General features: G+C 37.0%; 1 pseudogene; it reads left to right on the top strand.

Moving 5' to 3' along the window:
* Positions 1-7,340: 7,340 nt before the first annotated feature.
* On the top strand, positions 7,341-20,443 carry LOC122015782 (annotated as a pseudogene).
* The last annotated feature ends 55 nt before the right edge of the window (positions 20,444-20,498 follow it).

Here is a 20,498-nt window from a genome sequence, read left to right as displayed (position 1 = left end):
CCATTGGTCGAACGAGCACGATACTGTGGATGCTTTCATTTCCTCGATCGGTCGGTGTGGCATGTTGTGATACTTCTGGCAGGACAAGCAGGTGGCCACCGTCCGAGCGGCATCCTCCTGGAGGGTCAGCCAGAAATATCCGGCCAAGAGTATCTTACGGGCTAATGCACAGCCGCTCGGATGACCTCCATAAGAGCCTTGTGCACCTTCTTCAGGATGTATTCGACGTCTTTCGATCCGATGCACTTGACGAGGGCCTGGAGAAGACTCTTTTGTAAAGTCAGCCCTCGATCAAGGTGAACCGTCCGACCCTCTTCTTCTGTAAGCGAGCTTCTTCCGGATCGGCAGGTGCAGCTCCCGACTGCAAGAACTCTGTTAGGGCCGCCCTCTAGTCATTCGGGAAGGTTATTCCCTCCATCCGATCGATGTGCGCCACAAGTGAGACTTGCTCGATCAGCTGACCTATAACGATCGACATCAATGAACTAGTAGTTTCGCTAACTCATCCGCCCCCTGATTCTCCGATCGGGGGATCTTCTGAATAACGACCTCCTAGAAGTTGCCCTTCAGCTTCTCAAAAGCCTCTGTATAGAGCATCAGCTGTGCGTTGCTTATCTCGAATGTCTCGGATAACTGCTGGGCCATGAGCTGGGAGTCTGAGTGGATGAGGGCTTTAATGGCTCCCACGTGCTGAGCTGCCTACAGGTCGGCTATCAGCGCCTCATACTTTGCTTTACTATTAGTAGCTCGATAATCCAGTCGAACAGACAGCTGCATCCGGTCCTCCTCTCGGTGAGATAAGCAATATATCGATTCCGCTGCCCTGCCGAGTGGACGAGTCGTCCGCATATATCTTCCATGCTGCTGCTGGCTCTTCATCACTGCATCATCTATGATATATTATTAATATATTTCAAAATTAAGATTCAACATCTCAAATAATGTACAAGTTATAGATGTGAATTTTAAACACAAAGTACTAAGTATTTTAGTAAAATTAAATAGATTGAAAAACTTAATATTTTAAATTTTGGGCAGTAGAAAATATATAGTAGAAAATAACTATTTATTTTAGTTTTTTAGGTGTACTTGTTGCTTTTACTAGAAAAGATGTGTCCTTATTGCTTGGTATTGCAGACCGAAGTGCATCGATTCCAATGAATTCAATTAAAGCATCGGATGACTTCTTTCTTACTTCTTAAATAAAAAAAAATAATTAGATCAAGAATTGAAGAGTTGCTTAAATTTTATGTTAATAAAGTTGAAGTAGATGATGATATTTTATTATTTTACAAATTTCTACATTTTGTATATATTTATTTATGTTTTATTTTCTTCTAGTATATGTAAGGTTCTTTTAGGTCTTGTAGATATAGTACATGATTTTGACAATCTTGGTAGATTCTTCTGGTGCAACTTCCCCTGGGTCAAAGTTGACCAGATTGAATAAGCTTGAGCTAGCTCAAACTTGAGTCTTGATACTTGAATTTTGATGTTTGACAATATGAAGATTGTTGGTGCAATTTCCATTTGGGAGATCGACGGTCAAAGGTGTTGGATATGTCTGATGCAGGTGTGTGCTAGAACACGTTTCATAAACATGTGCAGTGGAAAATAAAATAATAATAATTCCTAATTATTACATCACACACACCACACGCATATAAGGATACAACATGCCAAACATGATCACATAATTAATATTTTACAATAAGTAAATTTATGCTAAGTATACTTTATGGATGACCTGTAACGAGAAGGGCATTAACCGTAGCGACGTTGTCGAACCTCGCCTCTATTCGTATCCATGTTGAGCTCCTTAAGACAACTCTTTGAGTACAAGTCTCTCCTTCGGAAGTTACTAGCAATAAGCGAAGAAGAGGAATCAAGAGGAAGAAGAAAAGCACACAAGGGAGAGTTTTTCTTCCTTGTGGTGGTCACAGCAACAAGAGGGAGAACCCTCTTGTTGGCGGCGAGAGAGAGAAGAGAGGGAGAGGCTGATTTAGTTTATAAAAATCAATCAACCAAATAATGAAACTTGTGTCTAATTCTCTCATAATTACATCTATACATAATCCTCTTTAATGAGTTGGATTAGAAAGTCTAAATCCAACCCATTATCCCTTAACTAAAAATTAACCCATTAACCCCTTGGTTTGGTCCACAACTAAACCAAGTTGGTTCATGACTAATTCATAACTAAACTAAACATGGTCTAACTCTACTGACCCTGTTCGAAAGCGTGAAGTTCGCTGACAAGACGTGGACTTCACTCCGCTCTGCAAAACAGATGACGTCAGTGTCTGGCCAGGGAAAGGATCCCCGACGTTGGCCCTCTGACACTCAAGTCAATCACCAGAATGTGGAGAAAAGTGAAGCAACAGTAGCAACAGTAAAACTCAAGAATAGCACGTACCTCTGTCGGTGAAGGACCCCCCTTTATATACAGCCCTGGTAGGTAGCGTGCGTAGGGGTGTAAATGAGCCAAGCCGCTTGTGAGCTATTCGAAGCTCGATTCGATAAAAGCTCGTTTAAGCTCGTTTAATAAGGCTCGTTAAGATAAACAAACTAAGCTCAAGTTTCACAATATTCGGCTCGTTAGCTCGTGAACATGTTCGTTAAGCTCATAAATCAACTTTTAAATAAAAATAATAATAGTTTTGATAGTGAATTTATAGATTTTATACTCTATTTATGAAAAACATAGACAAATATATTAAATTTATTTATTAGAATAAATTTATAAATTTTAACAAGAATATTATAATTTTTTAAAATATATAATTTAGTTTTTAATGAATATTTAAATTTATAATTTATATTTATTAAGCTCATTTAGGTTCGATAAAAGCTCGAATAAGCTCGTGAGCCATGAATATATTCGTTAAATAAAGCTCGAGCTCGGCTCGATTATAAACGAGCCAAACTCAAACATCCAAGAGTTCGGCTCGGCTCGGCTGGGCTCGATTACACCCCTAAGCATGCGTTCTTCTCGAGGTATAGACACTCTCTCCCAAGTGTCCCATGAAAGGTTATTGTCAGGAAAGTACCTTTGACATCATATCTTAATAAGACATGCATATCCCTAATGCGACAATAGAAGCTTCTGCTGTACGATCCATCGGACCATGCCTCGTGTTAGCAACACTATCTCCCAAAAGAATGTCGAGAGATACTACAGTGGTTCCCTTGCTTGGCCGAGCGAGGTAGCCACTCGACCGAGACAACGCTCTGTCCATGGCTAAGTCTTGCTGCTTGGCCGAGCGGGGTAGCCGCTCGGTCGTGACTCCTCCGCTCTGTCGACCTCCGTGGTTCTTCTATGCAATGATCGTGTAGTAACATATCTTCCGTCGTTCAGACTAACTATGTGGTCTCCCTCGGCATCATGCTGCTCCGTATTAAGCGTCGGCTGTCTTGCGTATCATCCCGAGCCGGAATGGGGGTATGCTCGGACTTGTCTCCTGTCAGTCGGGGCTTGACTGCCCGACTGGGCATTGCAATTGTTCTCCGTTCGGCCCTTTGACACTCGGGCATTGACCACCTTGCTTTGACCTCCACCCTAGCAGTTGCCCCCATGCAGGTAAGCCTCCCTCCATTGCCGCATCATCTACCATAAGAGATGTAGTCCATCCACACTTCCATCATGACAAATATTTCTATATTTGTCTTATGCATGATCCAACCAAATATTTATCTCTTGATCTAAAAATCTTATTCTTTGACTTGTTTTACGTCTTTTAGAGACTCATTATTGCGTGTGACCCAATATATTCCCGATTTATCCTGGTCATATATAATTAACTACTTAATTATAGAAGGATCATGAGTGACACCTAGTAATACATCATGATCCCCAATTAGTCATAAAATTATAGTTGACTTTAGAACTAATTTTAAACTCTTTATCAGCTACAATGAGTCATGCCTTATTTCTTTCACTCGTCTTATACCCACTTGGTTCGGGACATGGTCTATGTCTGTCCCCACTAGACTGACTACATCACATCTAACCCAAGTAATAATTTCTCGTTCTATAGATTCAAATTACTAGTACATGTGTACAAGAGTCTTGTACTCTTAACATGCGATGCTTTGGCCTAAGACTTTGAATAATAATACTAACGAGTGGTAATAGGATATACGTCTCCTCACAAGGAGCGGTGAAGCCTCTGTGGGGTATCCAAATATCTTCAGCCATTTTGACTTATATCTAATCATCTCGAGTCCACACCTCAATGAAGTGTTTGCTTAAGATGTCAAGGTATAAGTCTTCATGACCAAGATGACTTGTATACTTCAAGTCGAAGGAAACTTGCACTCGAGCTACAGTAAGAGCTTCACAAACATATTCATATATATATATATAGATAACCATATGAAGTCTTACAGCGAGTCACTCCAATGAACTAGTTACTATAACTAGCATTCACGTTTAACTCTCGAAATCTCAATATCTCAAGCAGTGAGAAAACAGCTGCTTGACAAACCAAGGAGTATAACTCATGCTAATCTTACAAAATTGATGATATCTGAATACATCAATTTGACACTTAGGAAAATTCTAATACGTTCATAATTGCACATGTAGAGATAATCACTAGTTGTGATCCAATCATAATTTCTCTCATACAAAGAATTGTATTATGGACATTTAGTAAATGAGTTTAAGACAATCAAACATATAATATGCACTCAAATAGTAAATCTATATTTAGTAAAAATTATAATACGATTATCTTAGGACATCCCTGAAAATCTAACAAAAGGTTGACTAGAAATCAAGTAGATCAAGGTTGACCAGATACTTGACTGGAAAAATCTTAATTAGATGTTAGGCAAGGGCAAGACCAATAAGATGATTGGCAAAAGAAGAAAAACTAAGTGAATCATGGAGGATCAGACATTTGGTATGCAAAATCCTGGTGAGTGAAGCTAGGCAGTTGAAAAGTCCTAGTGAGTGAAGCCGGGTAGATAAAAAGTCTTAGTGAGTGAAGCTAGGTAGTTGAAAAGTCCTTGTGAGTGAAGCTAGATAGTTAGAAAGTCCTGGTGTGTGAAGCTAGACAGATGGAAAGTCTTGGTGAGTGAAGCCAGATAATTAGAAAGTCTCGATGAGTGAAGCCGGACAGTGAGTAATTCCTAGTAAGTGAAGCCAAACAGTTAAAAATCTAAGTGAGTCAAAGGTTGACCGGACACCTAATATTTGAAAGTCCAAGTGGATCATGGAAGACTGAACACTTGACAAGAGGAGAAAAGTTCAAGTGGGTCAAAGAATAACTCACACAGGTACTCATGATCATCAATATATTTTACTAATTGATGATTATGAAAATCACAGACAACCCTTAAACCCCACATCACACCATCTGGAGGTATTGGCATACCTCGCAGCTCAAATGGACATTCACATTTTTTAGTCCCAATATTTTGTTAAGGATTGTCTATCAATTAGATATCGTGACGGTTTGTATTTTCCACCTCTTTCATACATAAGATGACACTTTGGCAGCTTGCTACCTTTTAAATTAGTAGAATTTTTAATAACCACTATAATATCAATCTTCAGACCAATTGTCTTTGCCCAATTTATCATATCTTCTCTATTTTTAAATATCTATATAAAAATTATAACAAAGATGTATAAGTATGACATTAGGCAATCTTAACATAATTTCTTTACTTATAAAATAAATAACGAATATACATAAAACAACGATAGTAACTAACCTGATCCATTGTAAATTCGACTGTATAATCGCGATTATTGTTGGAGATACTCTTTCCACTAGGAACATCATTTTCAATTGACCAACTATCTAAAAATAAATCCAATAGTCATTCATAATTTTCTTCTATGAATTACGAAAAGTAATGACTAAGAAGATAACTATATTTCAGGAAGAGAGAAGGAGAGACTGAGAGGGAGATAGAAGTGGAGAGAGGTGTGACTGAAGAGTGACTAAAAATGAAATGTGAGAGGAGGATTTAAAGGGAGAGGTTCTAACACGTGTCAAGAGTTGAAGGGTGGATAATTTAAGGGAGGAGGAGGTTCTGACACGTGTGAAGGGTTGGAGGAGGCAATTTAAAGGGAGAGAGGTGTTTTGACATGTGTTAAGGATTGGAGGATGAGTAATTTAAAGAGAATGATAAGTTCTGATGTGTCAAGGGTTGGAAGAGATAATTTAAATGGATGAGAGATTTTGACATGTGTCAAGGGTTGGAAGGAGGGTAATTTAAAGGGATGAGAGATTTTGACATATGTCAAGGGTTGGAAGGGAGTGATTTAAAGAGGGGAGATTCTGACATATGCCAAGCGTTGGAGAGCGGTAATTTAAAGGAAGAGGGTATTTTGACAGGTGTCAATGGTTGGAAGATGGGTAATTTAAAGAGAGTAAGTGGTTCTGACATGTGTCATGTGTCAAGGGTTAGAGGGAGAGATGATTTAAAGGGAGAGAAGGTTCTGATATGTGTCAAGAGTTAGATGAAAGTAATTTAAGTGTCGAATTAAAAAGATAATTTAAAAGATATGTTAAAAATTATATAAAAATAAAAAAATAAAATTTTTGATAAAAATAATAAATAAAATTGATTAAAAATTAAAACTAAATAAAAATTAAATAAACTTAGAAAAATAATAAATAAATTAGTTTAAAATTAAATAAAAATGAAATAAAATTAAAAAATATATATATATATATATATAAGTATTGATAAAAAAATAATAAATAAAATTAAAAAAAGATAAAAATATCATTTGACAGGAGAGAGAGGGGTGGGAGTGCTGCCGGGGGAGGAGAAAGCAATTTGCTAATAGCAATAATAATAGTTATTTGCACACACCGTTACCAAAAGAATGTAAAAGAGTCTCGACATTTTTGTCATAAGTGTTCTGTTATCCCTATTGACTCGATCTTTTCAAGTGTCCCCTTTTGTCCTTTTCCGTTCTCTTATTCCATTTTCTGCCGACACCGTACAGAGGCCACCTCCCTAGTCCTTCGACTCAGGAGGCTGGGCGAAAAAAAAAACTCAAAGTAAAATTTTAATAATATATAATTTATTTAAACGATTTCTTCTCATATTTCTATTGATAAAATCATCTTTCAAAATTTTTTAAAATGTTTTTCTTAATACATTTTTCATCAATATAAAAAAAATTCTGAAATATAAATTTAGACCCAACTACCCATGTCTAAAAAGATATAAGTAAAAAATAATATCTAAAAATTTTAAAATATAAATTTAAGGCCAACTATCTGATGCTTCAATTACATATTTATAATATATAATATTAAAAAAAAAAAAAAAAAAACCCTCTCAAATTCTGAGCCCAAGATCGCTCAGTGGCGCTCTCCTCCCGGACCGGCCCCTGCTACCGCTAATACTAACGACACCATCACCCTCCCACTCCACCTTGCTGCGCTCCCTGCACTCTCCTTCGTTTTATCATCGAGCAACGACCACATCTGCCTCCACCGGGCCACCGCCACCGCCACTGACACCGCAACCACACACTTTCTCTCTTCTTAATCTCTCCTATCATATTCTCTTTCCTCTTTTTTTCTCGTTACATTTCCCTCTCTCGTCACTCTCCTCCACCGCTACCACCATCACGTTCTCCTCTCTGTTTCTTCGCTTCTTCCCCTCTTCTCTCCATCTTCTTCCTCGTTTTTTAACTCGCTTCCTTCTCGAAGCTTCTTTTCCGCCTTCGATGCCGCCCAAATCCCCGCACTTCCACCGCGCCGCTCTCTTCATCCTCCTCTTATTCTTCCTCTTCCTCCTCTTCTTCTACTCCTTCCGCCCCTCTTCCTCCAACGATCGCCTCGACGGAATCTCCCCCAACGTTGCTCAGCGTCTCTTCCTCGCCCTCTCCTCCGACGCCAATGCCACCATCTCCTTCCACCTCCGCGCCCTCAACCGCCAACCTCATCTCGCCGCCACTCCGTCCTCGTCTCCTACGTCCTTTCGCACTCCCGATCCGCCGGCCTCCGCGCCTTTGCCGTCGACTATTCTCCCCTCCTCTCCTACCCCGCCTCGGTCTCCCTCTCACTTCTTCTCTCGGACGGATTCCTCCTGAAGTCCCTCTCCCTCACCGAGGCAGCCGACCCATCAGCAACCGCCGTTCCGCCGTACCATGCCTACTCGTCCTCCGGCGCTGCTGTCTCCCCCGCCGTCTACGTCAACTTCGGACGCGAGGAGGACTACGTCGTACTCCATCGGATGGGCATCGAAGTCAAGGGGTGAGTCGCGATCGCGAGGCGTGGCGGGGAGTACCGGAGTGCTGTGGTGGCTAGGGCTGCGGCGAAGGGGGCGAAAGCGATGCTAATTTTTAAGGTGGCCGACCTCGGTGGGGTTGAGAGGGGGACGGTGTTGCTCGGTGGGGTCGGCGATCTGCTGACCCCTGGATGGGCTACCGCCTCGGACGAGGGAGGCGAGAGGCTCAGCACCGAGGAGGCGGATGTGAGGCGGAGGTTTCCAAAGATTCCGTCAATGCCGGTGGCGGAAGTGGTGGCGTTGGAGATTCTTAGCACTCTCGGTGGACCCACGATGCCGCTTGAGTGGAAAGATGATTTGCGTCTGGCGGCGGAGAGCGGCGTCGGGCCAGGTCGCACGTTGGTCAGCTTCACCTATCAGGTAATCTCACCTGTCCATTGTCTCAATCAGAAACCTTTTGGGCGGCCGTCAATTATGGGGTCTTTTCGTATGCTTACCCGATCCATCGGTTTCGCATGTAGTATGTTTGTTTTTCCTGAATTACCGAATTGTTGCTGTCCTTTTTTACTCCGCTACAAAGTGGTCCAATACCTTGGAGGGATTAGTGGGCTGTATGTCTAAAAGGCACCGTTTGTAGCAATTCTGTCTTGTATGATCTAACAATGCTATGCAGGCAGATTGTTACGGAGTTACTAACGTATCAATTCATTTTTGGTCGCATCTCATTCAATCCCAGTAGGCGTGGGTCCCAAATCCCAATTGAGGATGTCCAAGTGAAGCAATGATAAGGTCGACACCTGTGTTTTCTTTTTAATTTACGAGGTGCAACATTTTCGGTAGGACATTTCTTTTGTCCATAGAATATATTTACTGTTGCTTGCATGTGGAATTATGTGCATGATACAACTAATCAAAAACTTTAATTTTCATGATGAGCCGACCACTGATTATTTGCTTGAGTTGGTAGGCCGTTAGTCATTGAACATCGCATGATGTACAAATATGATAATATTAGTGCGAGTCATTGTAATATCCTTGTCAGCCTAAATGCATGAGATGCTGTGCGTGAATTTGCTAACAATCTTTACTGTCAATGTTCAGTAATATAACTTGATATAGGTCCTAGTTCTTGGCATCACTCATCTATGTGATCTTTACAAATTGCAGCAAAGAAGCCATATTGGCTTTCATGTTTTAAAACCTATTTGATTATTAAATCTTATATGATCTATTGTACTCATGATCTCTCTTCAGAAAATAATCTTTTTGTCTATTTGGTGGGTGTGGATCTCCTGTCTTTTTTGTTGGAATAAAACTCATTGTTAGCTCCTCCAATCCGATACTGGTCTCTACCCTTTGACTTTATTTGTTTCTACTATTTAAATTTAAATTGGAAAATCTTTTGATATTTCTATCTATTGATCTTCATTAAGGAAGATAGAAAGCTGGCAAAGATTAAAAATATTTTTGATGTCATATTGGGAAGAGAGGAAGCTGATCGTTATGTCATCCTTGGCAACCACAGAGATGCATGGACATTTGGTGCTGTGGATCCTAATAGTGGAACAGCTACCCTCCTTGATGTGGCACGCCGTTATGGAAGTTTGTTGCGATCTGGCTGGAGACCTCGAAGGACAATAATCATATGTAGCTGGGATGCTGAGGAATTTGGGATGGTATGCTATTTACTCATTGTATTCTACAATGTTTGTGAATATTGAGGCTTCCACCTGTATTTACTCGTACAAAAACTCAAATTCAATTGTAGCCAGAGTAAAGAAAGCAAAAGTATTCTCATAGTAGTGGTGAGCGAAATGGGATTGTAAAGCACCATTGATTTTGCCTTGGAAGTGTTTCTTTGACCAAATTGTTACAAATTCAAATGGAAATATTGATTACTGGCATTGTAACTCGCTTAACAATATCTGTCCATACATGCAATCCTTGAGATATTCTTGTTTGGTTAAGGTCCTAGTCTGAATGTCTCATAAGGATTGAGTTAATATCAAGTGGCATATTGACTTTTCTTCTAAATTGGAGGCTATTATCTTCACAGATTGGATCTACTGAATGGGTAGAGCAGAACCTTGGATGGTTGACAGCAAAAGCTGTGGCGTACTTGAATGTTGATTGTGCTGTTCAAGGTGATGGGTTTTTTGCTGGTGCAAGTCCCCAATTGGATGATCTTCTAGTTCAAGTGATGAAGCAGGTGACCATAAGCAGTACTTCAAGTTATTTGTAAGTTCTATTTGCTCCTTTTTTATCTACTCAGAAAATTTTGACAAGCATCCTAGTTTAAGATTTTGAGCTTGTGAACTTATTTTCATCAATCTTGCTGTTTCTTCATTTCATTGGGGCTACCAATGAAACAGTAACGACTTGATTATCATAATCAGATGATTGCCAATTCAATTTGGAACATACTTATAAACCTTATGTTTGAATCGACTGGATCAGGTATCTGCCTGATTCAATTGGAGAAGGACCATTCAATACAAACCAAATTACCAGCGATTCAGGAGCATTGTAAAGTAACCTGAACCAGTTAATGTTAAACAACATGAACCTTTAAAAAAGCATGCACAATATTTGAGGGTTAGAATATTACTTCTTGTACTATAACTCTTTAAGCATATTCAATCTCTCCTGTAATTTTCCCATTCCTTTATCAAACAATCACTATTCTTGCTTGCAAGGTGTTTAATTAATTGAGTTTTCAAAACATGAGTTCAAAAGATTGCTACTCTGTTCCCTGCATTGATTTGTGATATTGATCTAACAATATATCCTTAACTTTTATGCATTTTTAGTATTTACAAATATGTACTTCATTAATCATATTGTGGTGTTAAATTAAATATTGTTATTTGGATTATATATTTTGTACTTCATTAATCCTTAACTCCGCCCATGATGACCGGTCATGGCCGGTCCCAAGCCCGGATAAAGGAGGAGGGTTGCGTTAGGTTGCCATCCAGCATCAAACTATGACAAATATTCAATGAATGAATCCATTAAACTATTGTGCTAATGCTAGGTTGTTCCCCGGAAGGAACGCGTTGCAGGGTCTGACTGTAAAGTCTCGGCAAGGACCGCTACATCTCCAGAACTCGGGTGTAGTGATAAATATGCAAGAGTTTGCGTTACAGGGTCTGACTGTAACGTCTCAGCAAGGACCGCTACATCTCCATAAGAACTTGGGTGTAGTGTTAAATATGCAAGAGTTCTCACACCATAGGTTAGATACGAACAAATATGATAGGAAAACTAATAATCTAAGATTTGGAACATGGAATATAGGAACTCTCACTGGTGAATCAATGGAAGTAGTAGATATGATGATTAGGAGAAAAATTAATATTTTATGTGTACAAGAGACAAAATGGACAGGCGAGAAGGCAAAGATGATAGAGAACTCGGGTTTTAAGTTATGGTATACTGGAAAGAGTAAAGCAAGAAATGGAGTGGGTATCATTGTAGATAGTTTGTTAAAGGATGAAGTTGTAGGAGTAGTTAGAAAAGGGGATAGAATTATAGCCCTTAAGATAATAGCGGCGAAACAAAACTATGAACATAATTAGCGTATATGCACCACAAGTAGGATTAGATGAAGCTATCAAATCAAGGTTTTGGAAGGACTTAGATGAAATATTACAAAATATTCCACCAAATGAAATGATTTTAATAGGAGGTGATTTAAATGGGCATGTCGGAGTGAAAAATGAGGAATATGAGAGAGTACATGGAAGTTATGGGTTTGGAACGAGGAATGAGGAAGGAAAAACTATATTAGATTTTGCGATAGCATATGACCTTATATTAGCTAATACGTTTTTTTTAAAAAAAGAAGAACACTTAGTTACATTCAAAAGTGGGAATAATAAATCGCAAATTGACTTTCTTATGGTTAGGAAGAAGGATAGAAAGATTTGTAAAGATTGCAAAGTCATCCCTGGAGAAAGCTTAACTACCCAACATAGGGTAGTAGTGTTGGATATACGCCTCAAACATTGTATCAATAGAAAGAAAATATATACAATTCCTAGATTTAAGTGGTGGAAGTTAAAGGATGGGAAACAAAATATATTTAAGGAGAATGTAGAAATACAAGCATTAGGTGAAATATACGATGACTCTAATACAACATGGGATAAGATGGTATCAAAGTTGAAAATAGTAGCTGAGAGTGTACTCGGTGAGTCAAAGGGACATGCACCACTAAGTAAAGAATCTTGGTGGTGGAATGAGAAAGTACAAGAGAAAGTGAAGGAAAAACGAATAGCTTATAAAGAATTATATATTTGTAAGAACGAGGAAAATTTAAAAAAATATACAATAGCCAAGAAAGAAGCTAAGAAAGTAGTGAGTGAAGTAAAAAATGAAACTTTTAAACGGTTATATCAAAAATTGGATACAAAAGAAGGGGAAAGAGACATTTATAGAATAGCTAAAGTGAGAGAAAGGAAAACAAGAGATCTTAGCCAAATAAAATGAATTAAAGATGAATGTAATAGAGTATTAGTAAATGATGGAGAAATAAAAGAGCGGTGGAAGAGGTATTTTCATCAACTTTTTAATGAAGGCTTAGGTGACCAACTTAACTTAGGTAATTTAATTATGTCAAATGAGCATAGGAATTTTAATTTTTATCGTAGAATTCAAACTTCAGAAGTAAAACAAACTTTAAATGAGATGCACAATGGAAAAGCTGTTGGACCAGATGATATTCCGATAGAGGTATGGAAGTGCTTAGGGAAACAAGGTATTAAATGACTTACAAAATTATTTAACACGATATTGAAAACGAAAAGAATGCCTGATCAATGGAGGATAAGTACTCTAGTTCCCTTATATAAGAACAAGGGAGACATACAAAATTGTGCAAACTATAGGGGTATTAAACTAATGAGTCATACTATGAATTTTGGGAAAAAGTAATAGAAAAAAGATTAAGGAAGGAGACCACAGTGATAGAAAATCAATTTGGGTTCATGCTTGGAAGGTCAACAATGAAAGATCAACAATAGAAGCTATACATCTCCTTAGACAATTAATTGAAAAATATCGGGAGCAAAAACAAGATCTACACATGATATTCATTGACTTAGAAAAAGCTTATGATAGAGTCCCAAGAGAATTTATATGGAGAATTTTAGAAAAGAGAGGTGTTAGCGTAACTTATATTGAACTAATTAAGGATATGTATCAGGATGTAACGACTAGGGTAAAGACTTCAGGGGTTACATCAAGGATCAACCCTAAGTCCCTATCTTTTTACACTAATTATGAATGAACTTACTGCGCACATCCAAGATACAGTACCGTGGTGCATGTTGTTTGCAGATGATATTATTTTGGTAGATGAGACACGTGAAGGAGTAAATGCTAAGTTAGAATTTTGGAGGGAAACACTAGAAGGGAAAGATTTTAAGCTTAGTAGATTAAAGACAGAATATATGGAATTTAAGTTTAGCAATATTAGAAGTAATGAAACAATTGTTAATATAGGAGAGGACGAGTTGCTCGGAACCGAGAGATTTAAATATTTAGGATCATTTTTACAAAATGATGGAGGGATTGAGAGAGATGTCTTACATAGAATACAAACAGGATGGGTGAAATGAAGGGGAGCGTCGGGTGCTTTATGTGGCCGTAAAGTACCTCTTAAACTTAAAGGTAAGTTCTATAAAACCGCAGTTAGACTTGCTATGTTATATGGAGCTGAATGTTGGGCTATGACTCGAGCACATGAGGAGAAGATGAGAGTTGCAGAGATGAGGATGTTAAGGTGGATGTGTGGACATACAAAGATGGATAAAATAAGAAATGAGAGCATTAGAGAGAAAGTCGGAGTTGCATCTATTGAGGACAAACTCCGAGAGACACGTTTAAGATGGTACGGACATGTACTTAGACGACTAATAAATGCTCCAGTTAGGCGATGTGAAAGTGAAACTATGATAAACATGCATATCAAACGAGGAAGACGAAGACCAAAAAAGACTTGGTTAGCAACAATAAAACAAGATAAAATTTATTTAAATATAGATGATGATATAATAGGAGATAGAGCTTAATGGTGTAAAAGGATTCATACAGCTGACCCCACCTAGTGGGAAAAGGCTTGGTGGTTGTTGTTGTTGTTGGATTATATATTTTGTGATATATTTTTTCAGTATGGTAGAAATACTTATATATTTTTTACATGAACCTTAGGATTATCGATTTACTCCATGAAAATGATAATCTCTATTAAAAACCTCAACAGCCTTGGCTAAGAACAGAGAATGATTTTGTTAACATTTAAGCATTGGAGCCAAATTAGCTGATGACATTAAATCAGTTCTATAAATTTGGATCTACGATGCTGTTATCTATAAGATGTGTCTTTGTTTGCTTTCTAATATGATATTGCCACCTTGATGTTTCAGATTCAGGATCCAGATATCAAAGGCACTGCGGTTTATGATACTTGGGTGGCAAAAAGTGGGGGTGTTAATGTAAGTCTAAATATGTAAAGCTTTCTTTATTCCATAAGTATTGTTGATTCAGGGAAATTTTATCATTTGTTTCCTAGAATAAGGAGTACATTGTTTTTATCATTTTATCATTCTGAGGTAGCTAAATTGTTGGGTTTTCCTTTTCTATCTGTAATACAATTTGCCCACTTTGCTATAGAAATTATCTTTTAGTCTATTAACTTGTTTTTCATTTTTTATAATAAACCATTGTTTTATCCATAGATTGAAATGATTTGTGCATTTATGTTTTCATATGTTATGTCCTACAACTCAAGATTGACGAGTCACATTTATTCTTGATAATTTGATAGTATGTTACTTTTTATTCAGTAGTCTCATTTTATTTTCCCTACGCAATCTTTACATCATAGATCATGATTGTTTTATGCAGAAAATTGAAAGGTTGGGTAGAGCTGATTCAGATTTTTCTGCATTTTTGCACATAGCTGGGGTTCCTTCAACAGATATGTTTTATGGAGATGGTATTCCTCTTTTTCAATTATAATATTAAATAATTGTGCATGAAAGTTATAGATGTGTTTCAACTTTTGGTATCCTAGGGCTGTTATGTTTCTACATTCACGGTGTCAGGTGCAAGATTAGGACAGCTCTACACCAATTGTCACACTTCGATTAAACAAGTGAACTGACCTATTAAATGATTTGGTCTAATCACTTGCCCAAAATGCCTAAGCCTGTTTAATAGTTGCTCACTCATAACGCACACTAAAGTAGTATGTCACATACTCTTTGCGTTGAATATAATTGATGCCAATGACTAATATACTCATTTCATTATAGAAATTGAACTCAACATATAAATTTCATATGTTAGTTATTTTGATTAATGATCCCTTGTTCAAAGTTGAACCTCACTAACTTACTGGGTCATGCATCTTTCTATGATAATTAGTGAGTTTGACTAATTTGAGGTTTCTTTTTAATTCAATTGGTAAATGCTTGGTCATCCTGGTATAATCTCTAATAACGGGCTTGGCACAAATGGTAAATGCATGAAGTCTGTAGTGGCCAGGGCTCGAGTCCCAGGGAATGCTCGCATCACATGTGTTCGTCCTGCCATGCGCTTAACACCACCACCTGTGCTTTGATGAACCTCCTTCCATCGACATGGGGCCCTTCGTGTAGGGGCCTGTTAATGTGGCAGTTCCATATTTTTTTAAACTTAATGAATCCCCTTCATCTCGTTGTGGGATTGGCATTGAGGGGGTCCTCGGGGTGAGCGAAATTACCTTTTGCTTAACTTGATGAATCAACTTTATAGTTCTTGTTTCCTTAAGTGTTGTTTCCATTTTTTTCTAACTCTATTTTTTCAGCTGTCACTGTTTCAAAAAGTGGATGCAAATAGTTCATTCAATTTTTAAGGGCTTTTCTAATGTTACACATACTTTTTGGTAGATTTTCCAAAGGCGCATCTAAGTTCCAGGTGTTTCCAAACTCCAAACCCTACTTTGTTTTTTCCCAAATTATGCACCTCTTGTTTATGTACCCAAGCCACTAATTTTTTTTTGTGGACAACCACAATTTTATAACTCCTTCGAACTTGTTTTGGGAATCTATGGAGCAAAGATATGGTCTCATTTTATATTTTTTGACAAGTGCAAGGCTATCAAGATGAGTTAAGTGGCCAATAGGAAAAAATCATACTAGAAACTTCCTGAGGAGTCTTAATTAGAATATTTCTACCTTTCTGAGTCAAAGAACCATTATTGAATGAAAAATTCCCATTAAAGTGTTTTGGCAAACAACTTGACAACCTTTGTTTTAAACCTGTTTTTACTCAAAAATAATTTTATCACATGCTTGTTCCTTATGGTGTTTTGAACCATGGAAGAGTGCTGCATTTGATTTAATTGAATCGTATAGAATCTTCCTCTTTGTGCGAGAAGTTAGGTCATAGGTGAGAAAATACGTTAACATGATATGACCACATTTGGTTACAGTTTCCACAAGTTGAACTAAGCTATGGTGAGGTCAAGGGAGATCAAAGATTTTTTTTTAAAAAAATAAAAATCCCTCTAGATCAATTACATAGAGCTCCATGGCTGCGAAAGATCCCTCTAGCAACCCAAATTCTTCACACACCTTATTGCTATGATTGTTTTATTTCTTCAATTAGTTAACATGAGGACTGGGTTATTCTTGCAAGTCAATTCAATATGCTGCATCATCTATTTCTTCATTGGGTTGTGCTCCTACGTGTAGCAAGAGGGATAGAATTTGTAAACAAGAACTTTTTATTTCGGAAAATGCTGGATACATAGTCTTGCATCTGAATTCTGAAATATGCCGGAGCATTAAGGGTTGGCATAGTTCAGGTTTTCGATTTAGTTAAGAAAATTGAAACCAAACTGAAATATTTCAGTCTGAAAAATCCAATCCAAAATTGAGCTGGTCATTTTGGTTCAGTTTGAACACGAACCGTAAATTTCAGTTTGATTGAATTTCAAACCATTAATTTAAAAATAATCATAAATTTAACCAAAAAATAAATAAATAGAAAACCAGCTTTAAAACAACAATTTTATTGAGTTTAATAATCAAATTTATTATATTTTAAAGTTTATATTGACTATGGAGCATAAAAAAAAAAAAAAGAAGAACTCATGATTATTAACATACTAATCTTAGTTATATATATATATATATATATATATACATATTGTAAAAACTTTAACGGTTCAATTTGGTTATAATAGTTTTACAAGTTGAAACCAATACTGACTTTAACCATGTCTGCAAATCAAAGCCAAACGGCCCAAACCTATATACCATTGATTTTTTTTACAGTTTGAACTGGTTCGGTTCAGGTATATCGCGTTTTCGTTATAGATGCATGCCCCTAAAGAGCTCTATGCAGTAAGTTTGATATTGCATAGTCACTTTTCGATGTTTTTATTATAGGCATGTCAGTGTCGAATGGTTGTCAGCTTATAAACCTACTTGTAATCATGTGATATTCTGATGGCTGGTTTTCGTTGACACATGATCTTGGAGTTCTTTAATTCTTTTCCCTCTCTGTAAAAGTTAGTGCTTAAAGGTCATTTCTGATTCTCTTTCTCGGTATAATCTTTCAATTATATCATCATCCTTTGCATGTTTTGATGCATTCTTATCTATTTTAAAGTAGTTGAGCTTTTGTTTGATATTTTGAATCTTCCTATAGACTTTGATCGTTGGTTCTGGAGAGATGGCATGAATGCCTGATTTCTTCTTTCAGTATTCACTGGCTACCATACAGCCTTAGACAACTACAAATGGATGTCAGAACATGGTGATCCATCATTCCACCATCATGTGGCCAGTAAGTGTTACACCCCTTTCGAGATGTTTATGACTTAAAATATCTCACTTCAGGCCTGTATTATTGTTTATTTCATTCAACTTTTGTTTTGTGTATATTCCTCAGTTGCTGAAATATGGGGGCTCTTAGGTCTTCGTCTGGCAGATGATCCAGTCCTACCCTTTGATTATCTTTCTTATGCTACCCAGCTACTTGTAAGTGCTTATTGGCCTCGTGAGGGATCAATTTTTTTTTTCTTTCCATTTTTTTCCTTCTCATAGCAGTTCATTTTTGTCCTGCATGCCCAAACTGGTAATCTGAGATTGTATTTTGAATTGGAATTATACAGGGTTCGTATCTCAAAAATAAGTTATATTGCAAGGTACTAACATATGAACTTTATGCATTAATTCGTGTTTGGTCTGGTAACATGGTTTGTTTATATTTTCTTTTTGAGCAATTGCTGCAAGAATAGGTATGCAAGTTACAAAGCAATAACTATATTTGTCTTGCCACTAAAAAAATTAGGAGTTATCTTTGTTCCTTCCATCTTTCTGGGTTCTACCACTATTTATGAATTTCTTGCAAGGTGATGTATATTTATTTCACTAAACTCATGTACCTTTTGTTTAAAACCAACCTATACTTCTCAGGCCATATTGCTACCTCAATAATAGGTCAAGAATAGAGGGGGGTTTTATATAGTTTGCCAAAACCTTTCTTTTCTGTTGTTCATCAAGTAGAAATCCTTTACCTTTTTTTTGGCTTATGTTTAAGGCCATTCAAAATTTATCCAAGTATCTCAATTGAATTAATTAGTAGGTATTATTGAATTATATGGATGATATCGTATCTAAGATGATGGTAAAGTACTTTGATAGACACAGATTAGAATGATATTTTCTGATAATGGATAAATAAGAGTTTTGGACTTGTATTTTCCTCTTGTACTTGCAGGAGCATGCAACTGCATTAAATACCTTGCTGGATGAGGGGTTATCTTTACGACCTTTACATACATCTATCGATGAGCTCACTACAGCCATCAGAGAAGTTCTAGAAGGAGGACAGGTCAGGCTCCAAAGTTACGAAGAAAAAGATTATTATTACTTTTTTATTATTGTAATCAATTTCGTAGGCTCCAAAGGTTATCTTTACAATCTTTATACATTTCTAGCAACATATGTAATATAACAGTCTCTATACTGGGATATGTCAGAGTTTGTTTTATCAATTATTTTGTAAACATGATAGCTGCTTTGAAATGCATTTGTTTTAGAGGCATTAAAAATTGTTCATGCATCAACAGAAATTTCAAGAGCTGGATGACCAGTATTCTGTTTCTTTAAGGCGGCATGCTTTTAATGATGGTCTAATTCTTGCCGAAAGAGGCTTTCTTGAAGCAGAGTGCCTTCAAGGAAGACCATGGTTTAAGCATCTGGTAAGTTTTATTATGAATCTTAAATTTAATTTCTTAGTTTCTGTAAGTTTCAAACACAGACAGTTCTTACTAAACAAAGCAAACTGGTGATCATTGTCCTAATCAAATGTTTTTTAAATTAATGACAAATAATGATTACAGACGCATCTTAGTTACAATTTGCATGTTGAGAAACAGAAAAATATATATGCAAGGCACCTTACAGGAAAAACAACAAATTGTAATCTTGTATCCTGCTGCTATAATGCTATTGTGTCCACGCTAAGGCAAATTAATTGCAGATGGTAGTAAAAACTTTAACTAATAAAAATCAACATTGTTTTTGTTTTACCATATTTAGTATTTTATGGTGTCATGCTTGCTTTCCGAGATATGGATATGGTTGCCATATATTCATATGGTCCTAGAGTCCTATTAATAAATTCAAAACGTATTACATGTGGTTGCCATATTCTAACAGATACAAAAGTTTAGATTGAGGATGGGAACATGCTAAGGTCATTCTAGTCCAACATTTTTTTGGAGTTGGGCATAAAAAAAATGAAAATTCCCACTCTGATATATCTCTCAAGTTTTATTTCAGTATCTGTAGGATCCCACCATATGATTTCTACTGTAGAGCTAGGCAAAACTTTTTAGTGGCCTTAAGTTGTTGACTGTAATCCCATATTTACTGAATTAGTATAATTTTCCATAGTTTGAAGGTTGAATTCGTTGACTTTCTAGTTCAGCAAATAACATGCATTGTTCATACTTCCTATTGAAGTGCTGATTACTTGCACAGTTGTACTCACCGCCCAAGAATTCAGAGAGCAAATTCTCTTTCTTTCCAGGGATAGCTAATGCCATTTCTCAAGCTGCTCATAGCACAGGGAAGGAAGTTCATTTCAGCATTGTGAGATTTAGAGAATTGCTAGAGCTATTCAAAGGGCAACTGCTGCTCACAGAGAGAGGGAAGCTAATTTAAGATAAAATGGGAGAAATGTAATAATAGTACATATGACAAAATGAATTGTTAATAGAACTC

Source organism: Zingiber officinale, chromosome 8B (assembly GCF_018446385.1).
Source record: "Zingiber officinale cultivar Zhangliang chromosome 8B, Zo_v1.1, whole genome shotgun sequence".
Taxonomy (NCBI): domain Eukaryota; kingdom Viridiplantae; phylum Streptophyta; class Magnoliopsida; order Zingiberales; family Zingiberaceae; genus Zingiber; species Zingiber officinale.
The sequence above is the reverse complement of the archived record's forward strand: the minus strand, read 5'-3'. Positions and strand labels throughout refer to the sequence as shown.